Source organism: Podarcis filfolensis, assembly GCF_964270895.1.
Source record: "Podarcis filfolensis genome assembly, chromosome: 1".
Taxonomy (NCBI): domain Eukaryota; kingdom Metazoa; phylum Chordata; class Lepidosauria; order Squamata; family Lacertidae; genus Podarcis; species Podarcis filfolensis.
The window spans coordinates 65,752,886-65,771,041 of record NC_139604.1 but is presented as its reverse complement, the minus strand read 5'-3'; the positions used below and the strand labels follow the sequence as shown (position 1 = coordinate 65,771,041).

At 44.7% G+C, this 18,156-nt stretch overlaps 1 protein-coding gene across 44 annotated transcripts in view; it reads right to left on the bottom strand.

The window, feature by feature from the left end:
* Positions 1-18,156, bottom strand: part of SOX6 (SRY-box transcription factor 6) — a 443,885-nt gene that overhangs the window by 412,703 nt on the left and 13,026 nt on the right. For 13 of the 44 annotated variants that reach the window (XM_083589548.1, XM_083589517.1, XM_083589508.1 and 10 more), the window contains exon 1: positions 9,740-10,600. The exons of 1 other annotated variant lie outside the window; for it this stretch is intronic. The gene's annotated coding sequence lies outside the window, so the exon portion shown is untranslated. Of the gene's footprint in view, positions 1-6,838; positions 7,281-9,739; positions 10,602-10,674; positions 10,902-11,130; positions 11,872-17,937; positions 18,119-18,156 lie in introns of those variants that run through there. 30 more of the 44 variants (XM_083589550.1, XM_083589545.1, XM_083589526.1 and 27 more) reach the window with 18 other exon arrangements.

Below are 18,156 nucleotides of genomic sequence, written 5' to 3'. Positions count from 1 at the left end.
CTCATAGCCTTCTATACAATAATATTAAAACAGCATGCTCTTTGTCATGTACTGCAAAATGTACAAAATCATTCTGGTTCATTCTGAAACTAGAACGGAGAAAAGAAGGGAAACACACTCAGTAGCTCAATGCAACTATCAAAATTATAGATTTGAGTGGGATCAAAGTTTTACCAGAGTCTGTATACTGAAAAAAACTTAGTAAGAGAATTTAAACTATTTAACAAACTACATTTTAAAGTAGCAAGCCTAAGTTTAAAATCAAAATATTTATCCTTAGTACTACACACTAATGCAAATAAGAAGAAAAAAATGTATTCATGTAAATTAGCCTGTTTGCATGCATAAATACCTTTTTCGACTACAGGCTGTTGCAGCTTGTGGCCTGTTGTAGGAATCACTTTTATCATTGGCAATAAACACTGTATGCACTTTTGGCACAAAAGGAAATGGTGAAAGGAAAACCCTAGACCTCCGTCCAATTACCTGGATCTGTTCGTACAACTCTTCCCACAGAGCACAAAAGGGCACATCTTTTGAAACAAACAAACAAAGATCAGTTCATTTATTCTATGGCCCATTTGCTTTTTGTAGGATAGAACTTTATGGACGCAGTGTTATCCCAAATGCATGCATGAAATCTGAGTTGCTGTCTCACAACTATACTGAATAATAAAGCAAGAATCCAAAGAGGTCCTTAGGTACATGCAAGTGGTGGTCAAGTAATTCCTGTTTTCAGCTGCTAACCTGCCACTTCTTGCGCTGCTTTGAAGACCACTCCCAAAGTCCCCTGAGTAGCTTTCAGTACAGTAGGCTGTGCTGCCTTTAGAAGGGGGGAGGGGGGGACATCAGAAGCATCAGCCCAAATGGGGCCTATTGGATCCCAACAGACCTCAAGAAGGTGGAAGGAAAATTAGAAGCCTTATGGTTCCAACAATTTCAGTGTTCCAAAGGGACAAAAAAAACCCCAAACTTTAATGTGAAGAATTAAGACTAAATACAAGTCTCAACTGAATTGTAATAGAATAATATAATCACAACTGAATTGTAACAGAATAATAGCTTGCTTAAGAAAGCCAAGTAACAAAGAACTGTGATAAACAGTTTATTTATTGTCTGACGCAGTATAAGTTTTCACACAAAAAAACCCTTAAGGAATATCTAAGGCAATCTGCATTATTTTAATAGCATCCAACATTCCAGAAATAAGCACCCAACATTCCAGGAATAAGTTTAAAGCTTCAAATGCTGTTTATCTACTGTACCCCATAAGACCAGTCTTGCTTTCTGAAATAGCTCATAAAATGAGACTGAATCTATGTAACCTTTTACAACTATTTGGTACTATAAAAACAAAATCCCCTCTGTACATTAACACCTTCCATCCAGAAGGCCCCCAGAGTATTTTGTGTACCACATAGCCTGAGGCATCACACTAACTGAGGCTAAAGGTGGATTCAAATGACTTTAACTATTTTACTCTCATCACAAGTTCATTTTTACAATCACCCTCCATGTGCTTCATGGAGAAAGAGGTCACATGAAAGATCTGACACACATCAAGATCAACGCAAGCTCAGCATGCCTCAAAAAGGCCACTTGTCAAATGTGTGTTATTTTGCAACATGAACATATAGTTCTGATCCTTTACATGACCTAGTTCCAAACAGCTCTGCATAAGAAGTCACTGGGAAAACACTTCGGGGGGGCGGGAGGTTGTGTGAACCCAACTTTGCCTTATTGGTAACACAGAATATAGTATAAGCTGACAACACTGCTCAGTGCAAGACATTTGAATCATGAAAAGAGAAGAAAAATACCCAGCTGCACTTCAAGAGTGTTTTCATTTCTATTGTATTTCTTACACACAGCAGTAGAATTTAAAAAGCGGGATGACAAGGTCCATCACGTAATCCACTGATGCGCCACTAAAATATATTTAGGAGAGGAAGTTAGGATTATGTGAGCCAGTTGAAACTGCCAGGGAATGTGGATGAGTAGATACATCCTACCCTGCCTATGCTAAGATTTGGCCATGACTCTGAAGCTTAAAACACCAACTCCTGCAAATAAGAATTATTATTATATTATATTATTATTATATTATAAATTTCTTAGATTGCTTACTTTTAACAGTTCACCCAAAATGCTGTTTTCTATTCAAGCACCAGTTTCTTAATTCAATTATAATCTTAAAGTTTTAAAAACAATCTCTAAGACCAGGCATGGTGATAATAATAAAAAATTCCAAAAGAAACAAGAATAATACCCAATATGCTGGTTTCTTTCACTTCTGAAATCAATTGAGTATTAGCATAAGAAACCAAAATGATTTAACTCCCCCTACAAATATAACCCGAGGAAAGCAGAGTTGTGAAAAGGTGTGCCTAGAGCGCAGTGCATTCTTCTGAGGAATTTGTTCATCTTTACATTGTGTAAGGATGAGTCATAACTAGGAAATGTGCATTGTATATTTAAAAGAAAAACTCTCCTTATCATACAGTAGATTTACCCTAAAATGCAACATGTAACCTTTTGTGCTCTCTTCAATTAGGCTATGAAAGAGTCCCATTCTGACCTCAAAATTAAAGAATTTTTTCCAATCACAAAATACAAATGTGAGACAGGGTTGGGAGGGGGAAGTCTTAGGAAATATAAAGTGAATGTGAATATAAACAAGCCATCATTCTGGTAAGAGGAAATACAAACAACCGGAATAAAAATAGTTGATGCACAAAAGCCATAATGAGGGGGTTGCTCAAAAAAAATAAAATAGCTCTGGCTTTGAATGGCTTGGATGAAATACAAATTATCCACAGAAAAGTGTGGACTGGCATAAATGTTTGTGCAAAATTGCAAGTGTATTTCTAGAAGTATGCAAGAGGCAACCGGCTGCATTCTGTACAAGATCCCAACAATGCTCTGCTTAAGTGATAGCGCAGAGTCCAAACCACTGCATTTTAATTACTATGCAGCCTCAGATATATTGCCTTTGATATGGAAATGTTCTTGTTCTCTCATCTTCACATACGGTCTCATGCACAGAAATCTTTATCTGATTCATAAAAAATAAACTAGAATCCAATCTCAACACCTGACCTCAGTGCTTAGAAGTTTTTTTACTAAGCATAGTGTCACTATAAAAAGAATGGCTAATATTGGTGTAAAGTTAGATATTTTGAGCAATGATACGAAGGCCCTGCAGTTAAGAATCAAGTCAATACTGCATTTCAGAGATGTACAGGTTTGGGAAGGTCTTCTTTCGGTGTACTGGAAAAACAATGGGTTAGATACATCTGTTCTGTAGAAGTTGCAAACAGCAGGTATTCCAATATTATCCCATCTTCCAAAGTACAAAAAAAATGCCTTAGTTGGAATAACCTACACTTACACTATATAAACATGTCCGTATTTTTTCCAGGTAGCTTTGCTTGCAAATTATCTGTGTATTATTTTAAACCTGTGGGATTTTGTACAGTAAATTACCAAAAATCAATCACCAAAGCTCTTCTACTATTTCCTCATGGCACACACACAGTAGATGAAATTCTTGTGGCACAATCAAAATACTGCTGTATTTAATTTTATTTTGTATAGGGGTATTCACATAACAAAAAAAGCTGCATGTCAACAGGTACAATCTGTATACAACAGAAGAAAACTATTAGTTATTATGATTGTTGGAATGCCATACAGTAAAAACTGTCATACGAACAAGGCAGTTTTGGAAAAAAAATAAACACAGCATACAAAGACAATAATTCCGGTATTGCTGCTTGTTAATGCCTTTAACAAATTCTACTAAATATTTAATAATAATAAAAATATGCAAATATGTCTACTCCTGTTTCTAACATTCTTTTTATACTGAACAATGATACAGGTTTACATCACTGTGGTAGATCTGACATACCTGTAAATCAACTAGTTGTAGGTAATCTGTGCTTTGCATGATACTCCTAATCACAGTAACCTGATAGTGTGTTTCACTTGTATTCAGAAACATAAAAGCATTCATTTATATTACAAATAACCAAACAACCACATTTTCTAATTGACTTTTTACTTATTAAATAAGTACTTCTAAACAGAGTTTTAAACTGTGAAGAGGTTGTTCTTTATTTAAAAATGCATGCATGGCTAAAACTGATAGAAGAATTGTCAAGTATGCAAGGGGGAGGGAAGAAATCACTATGTACCGATTCTTGTTTCTTTAACAGAAATCCATTTTTCAAGTTCCTGTTATACTAATTGAAAGAGAATTATTTAAAACTTCACTGAATACTTGAATATCTGATGGGTATGTGTAGCAGTTTCATCAGTGTCAAATAACTCATGACTTTCTAAGATAGCTACAAACCAGAAATTGGCACGATTATCCATTATGGCAATGTCCAAAACAGGCTAATTCTAGACCAAACAAAATTATAATGAAAGGGATAATTTATCATAATTGCAATATCATCACCGTTTTAAAATCAGTGGATTTCTGGTCTGGCAAATATACATAATGAACTCACCTCCTCTATATAACTTGGCACCTCAATCCTAAGTATGCATACGCATTCAAGTCCCATTGAATTCAGTTTATTTCCGAATAACACTACAATTTAAGTGGCGCTTACTTCTTAGTAAGCATGCATAGGAGTGAACTGCACAGGTGCCGGAAATAACACCCCAATTCTTGATGTACTACTGATGGATACCACATAACTTCTACACGTTTTCAGAATAGGGCATGCTAAATACTAGACAAACTGTAACATCACCTAAAAGATGTGTCGAAAAGCAGGCACAGGAAATTGGGGGCAGGGATTAATTATTCATTTGCCTCAGTTTATAGAGGTATAGAGAATATTTCTATATAACAACATCAACAACAACAAAATTTAAATACCTATTTAGGAGCTGGCCAAGAGCTTCATACTTACTATATAGTTGCAACCTATTATAGCTGGGGAAAAGGCGAGAAAAAGGAAAATAGACAATATGCTGAAGAGGTTTGTTTCTGGGCATTCCACTCTTGGAATAAACTACAGGTGAATTAGTACTGTAATTCACATCTCATCAATTTAGTGCTACTCTAAAAACTCAGTCTCTGTTTTCATGGTGGGAAGCACCACTAATTGGAATCTACCTTACAATGACAATCTAATATTGTTATTAGCTAGCATTAAAAACAGCTCTGTACAGAATTGACTGTGAATTGGCTTACATACATGCATACATTCATACAGACACACATTGAATTTTCTATCTGCCAAGAGCGGTACACACCCAGTGCAGTCACACTATGAATTGGCGACGGGATTAAACATTGAATTATTTTTCAGATATTTCACATAAAAAGCTAACTACCTTGATATGCTTTATAAAGAGGTATTCCCTAGGGTGATTAAAGTGCTTGGCAAATATAATAAGGTTTTCACTGAAGAAACTTTTTTATGTCCACCAGAAGCAAAACAGTTACTTCTACTCATGTACGAAGGCCTGATCTCCATCCCTCTTCCAGCTTTTCCTACACATTCATTGATTCTCCAACCCCCACAGAAAGAGGTTACCCTGAACTTAACACCATTATTTTCCTCTTTAAAACATATTTGGTAAAAATGTCAGAAATGGACTAACTATAGGAGATAGACATGCCCAAGCCACAAAAACTGACCTTTGTTTTGGGTTAATACCTCAGTATGAAGCACTGCAACATATTCACATCATACAAGTATCTTCAATTATTTTTTAAAGCTTGCCCTTATTTGAAGGCTATATAGTTTTGAACATTGGATTGTGTACATATGTATGCAACGCCCACAAACACTGAACTGATATAGATGGAAACATATATATACACTATTAAGACAAATCTTAACCTACTTGGTAATAAAAATGAATTCAGAATGGTTTGCTTCTGATAAGGCCAATCTATAAGCATAGCTGTAGCGGAATCCTTATTCTCATTCCCTGAACCTAGTCAATCAAACTTCATAGCTGGCCACATGACACCCTATGGAAATATTCATTCCATTCACCTAAACTGTTACACTCTTATGTGATCAAAATATACACCCACATCATATTATCACATAACATACTATCAAATGTCCAACCTCCAGTATGTGTTTAGGAAAGAGGAGAATTTTAAGGCATTTTCACACTGCTCTTCTCAGAAGATATCACTCAACGTAAGTGTACAAACATAAATAATTAAAATCGCAATCAAATAGCCATATAGTACTACACAAAGAGACAATATACTCCTGGAATATACTGCCTACTGCATAGCTAACACATTCCTGAGGGGTGCGTGTGTATGTGGAGTTTGGAGTGGAGGTGTGTGAGAGATAGAGAGATGGATAAGCACACATACAAGCCTATTTGCGGTGCAATAATGCCAACGTCTGCACTGCTCAGCGCGGGGGACATGTTTACATGGGACACCAGTGGCGGGAGGCAGCAGTCACACAACTCATTTGTCCCAGAGCAGTCGCATTAAGATCAGTGGGGCTAATCCAGTGTAAACGAGTTGCGGCACTCCTGGCACAAGCCAAGGGGGAAGGAGCGAGGCCCAGACAAACTCTGCAGCCAAGCCTGCCTGGAGAAGCGAGAAGGAGCACTGAAAGAAAGATAAAGCGTGGCCGGCGGCGGCGGCGGCGGCTCCCCCGCCCCCCAGCCCAGTCCCGCCGCTGCGGCGAGGGGTGTTGCAAGGCAGAGGCGCTGCGGCGCGTGTTCTTCGCTGCTGGCCCGCGGCTGCCACTCGCCCCCACCGAGCCGGAGCCGCCGCGGAATCTGTGGGGAAACTTTGGAGACAAACCACCAAAACCCCCTGCGGACGCCTCACCTCCCACTTTCCCTGCGGACCCTGCCGCCGCCGACGGCGCACTTGGCCGCCTCTGTATCCCTCCTCAGCGGTCGCTTCCAACAGAGCAGAGCAGAGCTGGGGCAGGGGCTGGGGGGGGGGTTAAGTTTGAAGAAGTTCGGCCGGCGAAGCACCCTTCCCCCCCCCCCCCGCCGCCGCGTGCGCGAGGATCGCCAGCTAACCCTAAAGCAGCCAGCGCCTTCCTTCCCCGGGAATTAGAAGGTCGTTGATTGAGAGGAAGGGCCTGAGAATGCAAATGACCTTCTTCCTTCTCCCTCCCCGACAGCCAATTCCCTCCGCTCTCCGCTGAAGAGCGTTCAACTGCCCCTCTGTCGAGCAGGAGGAGGCGGCGGCGGCGGCGGCGGCTGCAGGAGCAGCAACCACGGCTTGCCTGAAGCTCTGCTCCTTGTGACTGACTGCACAGGGGGCGGGAGAGCTGCTGCTGCCTGCAAGCAAAGTTTCTTCTTATAGTCCTCAGGAGGGGCTAAAGACTTTTCCTGCCAGTTTTCCCAGGGACCTGTGTTCAGTTGCAAGCACAGGTGTAATTGTCCTATATCCTTTGGCCATTTTTTTTTAAAGGAAAGAAATATATGCTAGGAACATCTTTTTTCCCCTCTCCTGATCCACACTGGCTGATTTTAGTTCCCTCCCCCAAATAACTTTTTTCTTTAAAAAGGAAAAAAAACCTCCTCTCGCCAAACTTCTTGTATTTGATGTATGGATTCCCCAATACAATTGTTATGAATTGCTCTCCTTATATTCTTTGGCCTTTCATGGCCAGCTGAGGGGAGAGATTGCAGAGTTATTGTTTGCTTTCTCTCTCGGCCCCCCTCCCGTTCTCTCATTGCCTATTCTAAATTTGATGCCGAAGTTGAAGTAGTTGAATTGGCTAATTCTGAATACAGGCTATTGAGAGAGGCCAGACACAGCAAGTATATCCCTGTATAGCAATGGATACAATGTGCTGAATTGGCAGTCTAATTATAAATGTGGCATTTGGACCTCCTTTCAGAGAGCCAGTGCCACCTTACCTTATGAGGGAACTTCAACTACAGCAACTGTTCAAAACAAAATGCCATTACAGGATCAGCTTCACCCAACACTGGGACTAGCCAGGGGATTGTTTTACAAACAGCCTTTCTCACTTAACACAAGAATGTATTATAAGAAACGCAGTTATGGAGAAGGAGGCAGAGTTTAAAGAAAACGCTTAAGCAGTTCTCTGCCAGGTGTCAAGCTACTTCAAGCTGCAAACGTAATCCAAGTAACCTAATTATTTTCATTCAAATATGTACCTCCCTAAAAATACATTGGAGGAGAGGATCAGATTTATTTTTAATTTTTTAAAAAAGATTAACTTCGAGATACGGTTACTAATTATAAAAGGGAGATATCATACATACAGAAATGGGATGCCAAAAAGCGAGGGAGAAGAGTCTTAAGATACATCATCTTGTACAGGGCTTCCAAACGTTTTAGACAGAGGTTCGCGTTGCAGGACAAATTTTGTGTCCATCTTAAAAACGATTTGCTTTGTGGCAGAGCGGTTTGATGCAATGAGCCCACACAAGGGAGTCAGTATAAGTGCAATCTAGCTGCAATCTCAAAGCAGTTTCTGCAACACTACCACCTGCCCACCCAACCACAGTCAAACCCACCCAGCTACAGGGTTTTTCAAAAAGTAAAAAGTCACTTTAGACCGAGATGCCCACCAGTTTCAATCACACCGTCATTTTAAAAATGAAAATATGTTTTAAATGTACGTTCCTCTCCCCTTTCAAATTAAAATTAGGTTCAAAGCTGCTCACCCTACTACGATGGGCTATTTTAAAAAAAAAAAAGAAACCCACATGCAACCTGTCTCCTTTATCTGCATAACAACAGGCGCAGATACGCTTGTTTATCTCGGAAAGTTTCCCTGTCTGTGTTTTTGGGGGAACACCCAGGAGGACGTAGCTAATCTCCTGACCGCAGGCTCCCAAGCCCCGGCGAGATCACCCTGACACACAGACACAACAACGCTCAATTGCCTTTTCACATTTGCCACCTCTTCCCTTCTCGCCGTGCTTAAAAAAAAAGCACCCGGGAAACGAGTCCTCCGCAAAGCAGAGGTGGTGGCAATCAAATCAATATGATCTGCGCCTCTGATTGACCCCAAGGCCCTGCTCTGCTCCTCAGACGCGCGCGCACACAAGGAACCCCGGCTGCAAAGCGGCTCCAAGGCGCTCCCAAAGGTGGCGGGGGAGAGCTGGAAGACTTCAGATCCCGCAGCAACAAAAAGCCCGTTATATACACTCGTGCAAGTTGTGTGTGTGTGTGTGGTACAGTGTCATGTTGTATACATCCATACACACACACCTTCGTGTACTCTGTCCCATACATACGACATACACACCTGTTTTACCACTGGATCAAACAGAGAACTTTTAGCTCCTGCCAAACGCCCTCTCTCATATATAACTTTAGGAGTATTTGTAACAATATTTCAACAATACAACGTAAAGCAAAATAAAAGCACCAGGTGATTTCTCTCTCTCTCTCTCTCTCTCTCTCACACACACACACACACACACACAATCACAATGCCTGGCTAAGTGACATGCAATTTTTCAGAGACAAACCAGATTTACAACAGAAGATTGAAAGATCTTCAAAATAAATTACATCAAACAAGATCCTTCTTCAAAAATGACAAACAAGAAGCACCACTTATGAAGGGGGGGGCTAGCGCTCCCACCAAACCACCTTGCTGCCTCCCTACCATCTCTGCAAAGTATGCTTAAAACTGCGGTTGAAGGCAGTTTCCCTGAGATTAAAGTTGCGCGAAATAACAACAGAAAACAACGACATTAATGCAAAAGAAAATACGTTCTGGGAACTTACTTTGCGTTTACTTTAGGCACTATTCTTTTCTTTTCTTCCAGCTCGCAAAGGAAGCCGTTTTGTCCAGGTTAGGTATTGTCTACTTATGAATCAGCCCGTGGCTACGGGGTTTATTTTAATTTATGGCTTATGCATTCTTTTAAGGTCGATTTGCATGACCTCCGGCGAGAGCTAAGACACAGCAAGAAATCCCCAGCTGAATGTTGGGCGAGCCCACAATGCAGCCAAGAGCTCCCCTTCTCATGGTGTAAGCAGAGCCCTGTGTGTTGTTGGGCTCTCACTCTTTTTTTCTCTCTCTCCCCCTCCCTGTGGAACACAAATTAGGGTGTGATATCAATTTTAAAGTTTTCAGTATAACTTTATCCCAGCCTCTGCCTGCAGAGAGATAAGGCGCCACAGGAACAGCAAATCCTCGATACACTGCCCCTCTGTGGTCAAATCCAGCATTACCACCTAGCGGTATAATACTCCCCCCCCCCTTTCTCTTAAGGATCTGTTCTACAGATATATAAGCACACTAGCAGCGAACTTCTCGGCAAGTTTAACCACCACAAAGTTAACAGAGAAATCAGAGGCGCTAGCAAAGCCCCCTCGTTCCTTCATCCTTACTATCTCCAAGGGTGAGGACTTCGGAGGAATGGCAGAAGCTTTAGGCTCCCAAAGATTGATTTAAGGGCTTTATATTTTTCCTCGCTCGCCTGCCTCTGTTGGTATCACTCTTACGCGCAGTATCTCTAGAGCGCCATGTGTTCGCAGGCAGCGGGTGATCTTAAAATACAACGCTGATCTGTCACTACGTTTTAAAATAGACACACCACTTGGAGGGCGGAAAGGAAAGGGGGTGGGAAGCAGCAGCAGCAGCAGCAGTGTTGTGATTTCAGAGAGAAGCGGGGTCTTTTTTATGCAGCCTCAGGATCCTCCCCAGAGCAACTCACCCCAGGTCAGAAGCGTAAGGACTTTCTCCACCAGTTCGCCTCTTCCCATCCCATCCCAGTCGGCGCCGCCGCCACCAACACCGCCCTCCCCAAAAAGTCCAGCACTAAGCAGCCGCGCCGGGGATTCATTCAGAAATCTCCCTAACTTCACAATCTACCTCCGGACGCCGCTATTGCGGCTGCTGCTAATACTGCTGCTGCTTTGGTCAATTGCAACCAGCAAGCCCTTAAAAGACAGCGGGGGGGGGGGGGGGGAGAGAGAAACAATACCGTATTCTCTGGAATAAAGCGACACATACAAAACGTGGAAGCCCCTTTTCAAAACACGACTAAGGAACGCGTCCGCCGTCTCCCCCCCCCCCAGCTCAACCAGGCTGCGCACCACACACGACCGCAAGTCCACAACAGGTATCAGCAACACAACGAGCGCTGCGCCGGTTTGCTTTTCCTAGTTACCTCCTTCGAGATCCAGTGTGGCGTTTTATAAGCCTTGGGGGGGTCCTTCCTTTAAAAACAATAACAACAATAAACAAACAAACTGCCGTAGCCGGACGGAAGGAAGGAAAAGGTGAATGAGTGTCTGTAGGGCTGGGTAAACAAGCTGCAGAAATACTAACTAAAGGAATAAATTCACTGAGCTACTGGCTGGCTGCGTTTCTTCGGGCCACGGATGCGCAGGATCCAGATCGTCAGGAGAAGTTTGCTGACGGGTTGCCTGGAGATTTAGTTACAATCGGGTTCATTATTGTTTGTTGTTGGGCTTGGCTTCCCCCTCCCTGCTCCCCCCGCCTCTCTCTCTCTTTCTCTCTCTCCCCTCCCGATACAAGCGAAGGCGCTGGTTTACTGCTGTCAATCTTGGCAATCAACGTGAGCGGCCATGTCGTAAGTATTCAAAGCATTTCCCGTCGTGCAACATCAGAAAGTGAGTGGCCAGGGGCATTGATCGGAGGAAGGCGAAAGGAGGCAGGGCTGCTATATCGCCGCCGCCGCCGCCGCTTCTCTCTTCTTACCCCCACCCCCGACGGCAAGGCAAGACGAGGCAACAACACACACCAACAAGCACACAGCCGGGAGGCAGGGAGGGAGCGGTAAAGTCGGGGGGGGGGAGCGTGGAACCGAACGACCCAAGAGAAAGTGAGCACAAAAGAGAAAGTGAAATATCATTTTCTCTCCCTCCCTCTCCCCTCTCCACCCCACAACAGGCGCGCGCGCGCACTCCTAACCACAATCCCCCCCCCCGCTTCCCCCTTTCCTTCGCAGTCGCCACTCATCAGAGAACGATTGGCAGACGGCTGCAGTCCTACGCGCTCTTTCCTGGGAGTAAACACTTTGGGGCACAGCGGGACAATCCGCAGCCTTCCGGGCTGCGTGATTCTTACGCGCGCATCTCTGAACATAAGTCGCGCTGAAGTTAATCAGATTTGCTTCCAAGTAAACGTGTTCAGTGGTTAGTGACGCTTCACCTCCTCCTGCCCCTCCCCGGCCAAAAAAAAAAGCGTGCCTAGGACTGCAGCCACCCTCTTGGGGGTTTTGGTTTTAAAGGAACTTAAGACTCCCGTGGCAAATGTGTCAGTCGGACTGTCAGCCGCGCAACCGCATTCTGTGCGTGTTTACTTCGAAGTAAGCCCCGCTATGTTCAGTCAATGACGCTCACCGCCAAACGCATGTGTGAAGAATTGAAGTTATACCCATTCATTTCAATAGAACTTCCTGTCAAGGAAGCAAGTGGGGGACATTCCTGCCAAAAGTAAGGACATTCATTTAAATGAGAGCTTTAAGCAAGTGCTTAATTTTGGCTGCATCGTGCCCTCCTGGTTGCTTCCGTTGAGTTCCACTGATTTATCTGAATCTTATGTGCAGATGGGTTAATTAAACCTCCATCCTAAGAATATTTATGCAGACGTAAATCCCACTATATAGGATTACAGCCGCGCTGCCAGATCCTATGCTTATTTACTCAGAAGCTTCCGGCTGATTTCAGTGGGATTTACTTAGGTCATGCTGCGCGCGCTTTTAACCTTCGGTGCTATTCTAACCACGCTCACTTGCAAGTAAGTCCCGTTGAAATCAATAGGAATTACTTTCAAGGCAACTGATGTTTAGCCTTCAATCCTATGCCCCCCTTACTTACTTGAAGCAAATGAGTCTTTCTTCTGAGTAGACGTATACAGGAGGGCGCTATTAGGTTGGGATAGGAAGGAACCCACATTGACTTTAAACACAACTGCACGCCGATCCTCCTACACAAACTTACCTGGATGTCCCACTGAGTTCTTTTGGACATTCAGTAAATGTGTTTAAGAGTTGCTGCGTTGTTCCCTTGACTGAAATCAATGGGGCTTACTCGCAGGGAGGTGCGTAAAAGCCAGGATACGGCATGAATTTGTGAATCTATCGAGCCATGGTGCTTAAGAATGGGATCCTGTAGACTTACTTACCGTACTTGGGTTGCACGACTAACACTGACCGGTAAAGCAAGGCTTAATGGAAAACTGGAGAGGGGAAGGGGGTGGCCCAGTGGGTTAAAAGGGGGAGCGGGGGGGGGAAGGACCCTTCCTCCCAAGAGAAGTGACTGCAGGGTTATTCCTTCCCGCGCATTATGTACTGGAACTTTTAGGGGAAGACTAGGTAGAGGGTGCGAGAACAGAAGAAAGGGGGAGAGGAGCCGGGAATAAGAGGGAGGTCAGCAGAGAAATTAGGAGGAGGGAAGATACAAAGGCTCATATAGGAAATGCGGCCTGTAATCCTAAACCCCGTTGCGGACCGCTCGCCCGCAGGTTTACATAGAAATAAGTCTCGCCAACCTCGGTGAGTCTCACAATTTAGTAACTCTGCACAGAATCGCAGAGTGAGCTTAACGGACTGACTTCCTGAGAATGCTGGCCAGGATGCTCAGGCGGCGGAGAGAGTTGTAAAAGAAGACTTAGGCTGGCTGCAAAGTTTCTCTCGCACTCTTACTTTGGAAAAAGTTCCGTTGACAACAGTGGGGCTTACTCCCGAGTAAGTACATACAGCAGCAGGCTGCTAGAAGTCACTCGAAACTGGAGGAGGCAAGGTCAGGTGGCAGGCTGCGGTCTTCGCACTCGCACTTGGTCACAGAAATCCAAAGAGTTTACTCCGACTAACCCTAAACTAACTTACCCGTAACTTGCTTCTGAGTAGACACGGTTAGCTAGGATTGCGGTATTGCTTCCTATTCCCTTACTTAACATCAACTACGGGGTGCGCTAGAGATGCAACGCGGCAGTTCACTAGAAGGAGGAAGAGGGGTGTGTTTTTTTAGAGTTTTGGGTCGAGCTGAAGAACTCCGCTGAATTCAACTCTCTCAAAGTGGCCCCTTCGACTTTCGCTGGGCGGAATCGCGACTTGTGATGTGTTTCGAAGGCCCCCGCTGGGCTGAAGCTAAGCAGGACCGAGAAAGGGCGAACGTCTGGATAGGAGATCGCATGGGAAGCACGTGTACGCCGCCCTGGGTTCCGCGATGGAGGAAAGAGGAGATATTGTAAACAGAGTAATAAACATGAATTGATACGCGGGTGCTGGGCGGTCGCAAAGGAACACTGGCGCATAGCTCGAAGCGGGCCAAGAGAACAGGACCCTAAGTTATGGGTTCAAGCTGAACTGCTGGTTTGCTGTTCCTGAGGGTGCCTTGCCCGAAAACCAACGGGGGGAGGCATTTGAGGAACTTTCACTTCCTTAGAAGTGTTAATTAGAAGCCGAGGCTGGGGAAGAGAAGTAGAACTGTGAAGAGATGGAGAGAATAAATCCAAAAGAGGGAGGGGTGTGGGTGTTTAATGTTGCATGAAAGAGAAAAGTCTCTCAATCATTTTCTTTTTAGGAATTTTTTTTTTTTAAAAAAAGGTGTGTGGGGCAGTCAAACCTTGAAAGAGGCTTTTCAAAGTGCCAGGAGGCGCCGGGATCATGTGAGCAACCACCAGTGGAAAAACTTAGCGCGCCTCTCTCGCCCTTTTGATATTCTTCGCACCTCGACGCAAGGGGATGCGAGGCGGAGGGCGCGCGGGGGGCAGCCGCCTCCCCCCCAGGCCCCCAAAACAGAAGAGGCGCTTTGTGGGTCCGCCTTTGTGCTTGGGGGCCAGGCCGGTCCCATCACCACCTACTGCTTTCGCAGATCAAGACGGGGGAACTTTTCTGTTTCCAAAATAGCTGCACGCGTTTCCAAAAGGCCAAGAAGGTAGCATCACTGCTGTGTCTGAAGTCCCCAAACGGGCGGGTTTGGTTGGGATCCCAGCACCTACCTGGGCAGAGCGCTCGGCGCAATATAGACAGCCACCCAAATCCTAGGGATGAACAGCGAAACAGCGAATTTGCCCTAATCTGGTTTCATTTCAATTCACGTGGGGAGATTGATCCTTCAAAACTTAATGAAAGCGTTTCTTCTTTTCTCATCCGCTAACAAGACCACGTAAGATATTCTGGCCCATTTAAATGCCCGCTTCGGAGGAATAAGTAGTTTTAAGTTTGCAACCCTATGTACACTTACCTTAGAGTAACTCCACTTACATTCAATTGAACTTGCTTCTGGGTAGACATATAAAGGGTTGCTCTGAAAAAGTCAGGATCGCTAGAAATTTTCTGGTTCTTGTTTACATTTTAATTCTGATATTCCTCCCCAATTAAAAAGGCAGTCCTTTGCTAACCTGCATTCCTGTTTCTCTTCCCGCGTTTTAATTTATCCGGTTCTTCTGGACAGCCTTTTTCCTCAAAATTTCCTAAACTGCACATCTACAACACATCCTAATTTTGACTATTCCTTTCCTTTCATTCAAATTGTTTTCTTACCAACAAAGTTGCGCCTAGCGCCTTCCACGATTTTCACTAAACTTATTTCTCCTAGTTTAGTTTATACATTATCACGAGGGAGCCTCGTGCATTTTTAAAAACCCACATTTTAATTGCCATAAAGTCTGAGATTCTTTTTCCAATCTTGTTTTAATAAATCGACACACAAATTATTAAGATGTATACGGAGCAACATTTCTTCCCCCATCGAGTGATAAGATCTAAAACAAATCCCTAGCTGTTGAAGAGACTTGTGTGATTCGTAAACTTGCCTACTCCTGCACCCAAAAGACGCAAAGTCTAAGAAGAGACTTAATTTTACCTGCGGTGTCCCCCCCAACACCCCGATTCCAACCCGGCTAGCCTTGCCTTGCAGCGAGATCTATAAGAAAACGGCCCAAATGCGCACTTTGCATGCGTGCGAGAGAACGCCGGCTGCTGCCTGACGCTCTGCCCTCGGATGCCTGTATTATTGAGCCCTGTCGGGCGTGTTGTGTCAATCAATGCACGGAAGAAGCATCAGGTGGGAGATGCACCAGGAACCAAACTCATGTCCATGCAGGCGACTGGGGAGCATCTTTTGCAGCGCCGGAGGCGTAGAGCGCACGACAAATATTTCCAAACTTAGGGAGAACAAAACTCGCCCGCGGGAGACATTTGGAATTTTTGCAACCCCGGGGTGACGATTCTTTTAGTTATATCAAAGTGCGGAAATCAGGATTAAACAGATCAAGAGGTACATAGACGTATCCCGGCACTGCGCTGCCCTCAGGGTAGAATTCAACACGCCGGTCTGGCTGAGCCCTACTCTAAACACTGCGCAATGGGAATAAGTCCCATATTGCCGTTATTCGGCCTCATCTTGTGTCAAACTTAAGGAGGGGGGAAAAGTCATCCCAGCGAAGTGACTGCGAGCTGCTAAGGAATCGGATGCCGGTCTCCGAAGGCGGCTTTTTGATCTGAACGGGACTTTCCCCTACTGGAAGCTGAAGGAATCCCGGCAGGGCTTTGGAGAACTAAAAACCCCAGTGCCTCTACCAGGCGATTTCATGCCGATCATCCAGCCACAGTCTCAGTGCTGGGCTGCTGAATCGAATGAAGAGGAGACGAGCAAGATTCGGACTTGCTACCACGTGCGGCCCAAATCCTATGCACACAGTTAGGAGCGCCTATGCCGCTTGAAACTTGTGCAGGACCCTCAACTTTTCTGAGATCAAGGTTAGGAAGGGAGAGATGTTCTGTTCTCGCAAGGCTTTCTACAAATGGTGCAGAAACTCTCTCTTCCCTGACACAGGAGAGCTGAGGGAGGCACACTTACCACCCTCAACATGCTGCCTCACAGGCAAGTCTCCCCAAAACCGAAGGCCTCCCAAGTCCAGGTGTGTAACATCTCCGGTGCCCGTCTAGAAGCACATGGCTGATCTAAAACCACGTTCATTCTATGAAAGCACAACAAGGCGTGAGGCTACGATCCTAACCGCTCCCCCGTTACTTGAGAGTAAATCCCGCTGAAGCTGGCAGGGCTAACTGGGCAAGGATGCTTTGCTTGGAAGAAAGGCTGCAGTCCTAAACAGTTTTATTAAGGGCAGCAATTTTCCACTGAGCTCAGGTTAACATGTCGGAGTAAACGTAAGTAGGACTGGGAGCAACTCAACGGGGTTCAGCTGCCAGTAAAGTTTTGTGGAAAACTTACCCCACTGGTAAAGTCTACTCTCTCTTTTTATTTCTCTTTTTTACAGGCTGAGGAAAATAACTCGAAGAAGGAGGAGTAATAAGGAAAAGCAACTTTTTAATTAATTAAAAGAGAATGATTTTCATGGACAAATTTAGGAATAAAATCGCACGATTGGCAAAAATAAAGTTACGTCAGGCAAAAAGCGAGCACATGGTTCTCTTACAGGCCGACCCAGAAGTTGTTCTGAATTCCCAGACAGTGCAAAACTCCCTCCCCAAGGCGATTTGCATCTGTGGGAGCAGAAGGACCCCAACCCCATATAACTCACCGGACACGCATCCCCTCTGCATCCACACAGCCTAAGACAACAAAATCTAATCATCCCTCCAGTCGGCTATTGACAGGATGCGAGGTATTGTCCCTTGAGCGGAAGTGGCACTTTTGAGTTCATCTACAACGCTTGAGAGGGATCGACCACAACAAAAGCCTGAAATTCCACCAGCCAATAACACCCCGCTACACTTCCTCCCCCAGGGAAAACAAAACAAAACAGAAACCTGGCAAGCCAGCTGGAGTCCTCCTCCCCCCCCCCACGCCCAAAGACAGCTCGAAAGAAAAGTTGCACGTGGAATCTTTACTTCTTCTTCCCTTGCCTGGGACAGTTGGTTGGGAAGACCCCTCTCGCGCTCCACGTGCAGCGCAAAGGCAAAGCGGGGGGAGATGGAGAGAGGCTGGGATTTGCATGCTGCCGGTGCTGCCGCTACGGAGAGCAGGCTGGGGGTACTTACAGTACGAGAGGGCAGGCTGCCTGAGGAAGGTTGTGATTCACCGAGGCTGCAGAGAGAACAAGGAGAGAGAGAGAGAGAGAGAAGGAAGGGGGAGTGCCAAACTGGATACACCTTCGCCGCAGCTCATCACATCTGCCAGCCTCTCTCCCCTCTCTCTTTCATTTCCACATTCCCTTTGTTCCTGGAGGGGGGGGAGGAGGGAAAAAATATACACGTCAC